At 66.3% G+C, this 830-nt stretch overlaps 1 protein-coding gene across 1 annotated transcript in view; it reads right to left on the bottom strand.

The window, feature by feature from the left end:
• PSD2 (pleckstrin and Sec7 domain containing 2) overlaps positions 1-703 on the bottom strand; it is a 51,297-nt gene extending 50,594 nt beyond the window's left edge. The window contains exon 1 of the mRNA XM_010850344.1: positions 629-703. The gene's annotated coding sequence lies outside the window, so the exon portion shown is untranslated. The remainder of the gene's footprint in view (positions 1-628) is intronic.
• Between the last annotated feature and the right edge of the window lie 127 nt (positions 704-830).

The raw sequence follows: 830 nt of genomic DNA, 5'->3' as shown, positions 1-830 counted from the left end.
GCCATTATGTGCTTTACCCGCTGCTGCCTGCCACGCCCCCATACAAGCCTTGCTCAGCGGCAGAGCTGGGAGCGCTGAGGCCTGGCCGCCAAGCCAGGCTGTCAAAGTTGGGAAACTGGAAAGAGAAATAAATCCTCAAAGCTGCTCCGTGGTAAAGGTGGCTGCCAGCAGGCCTGGCACTGAACACCCCAGGTCCCTGGCCACCAAGCTCCCACTGGCACCCCATCAAGGTACACATATACACTCGGATTAGACAAATGGGGAGGGGGCATCAGGGGACAATTGGGCTGCCAGCCCTAATCCTCCCTGCAGGCTGGCCTGGGGCTCTCTAGCGGTGCCCTCTCTCCCTGGCCCAGACTCTGCCATCCCGGGCTTCCTCTTTCGGCCCCATCTCCATGACAACCGTATCCTTCGGATGCTCCAGCCGCCACGGAATTGATCTCGCAATGTAGCTTTGTTAGCAGACCCAGGCGGGCACGGAGGGCGGAGGGCTGCGCCGCCACCCAGCATGCAGCCCCCCAACCCCAGCAGCCTCCCCCCCCCCGGCCCCCAGCCTGGCTTCGGGAGGGGCGGGGTCCGGGAACACGCCGGCCCTGGGGACAAGGTGGCCCCGCGCGGCCCCACTCACCGCTCCTGCTCCCGGTCGCTGGGTCCAGCCTCTCTCACGGAGGGGCCATGAAGAGGCTACCGTGGACCGGCCGTCCCGCTCCGCCACCGCCTGTCGGGGCCCCCGCGCTCACTGCTACCCGTTCAGGTGTCGGAGCCGCGGCTGTGGAGAAGCAGAGCAGAGATGGGGGGGACGGAAGGCAGGAGGGAGGGAAGGAAGGGGA

The sequence above is a fragment of the Bison bison genome, unplaced genomic scaffold, assembly GCF_000754665.1.
Source record: "Bison bison bison isolate TAMUID 2011002044 unplaced genomic scaffold, Bison_UMD1.0 scf7180017864291, whole genome shotgun sequence".
Classification (NCBI taxonomy): domain Eukaryota; kingdom Metazoa; phylum Chordata; class Mammalia; order Artiodactyla; family Bovidae; genus Bison; species Bison bison.
Note: the sequence above shows the minus strand (reverse complement) of the source record. Positions and strands in the feature narration are given on the sequence as shown.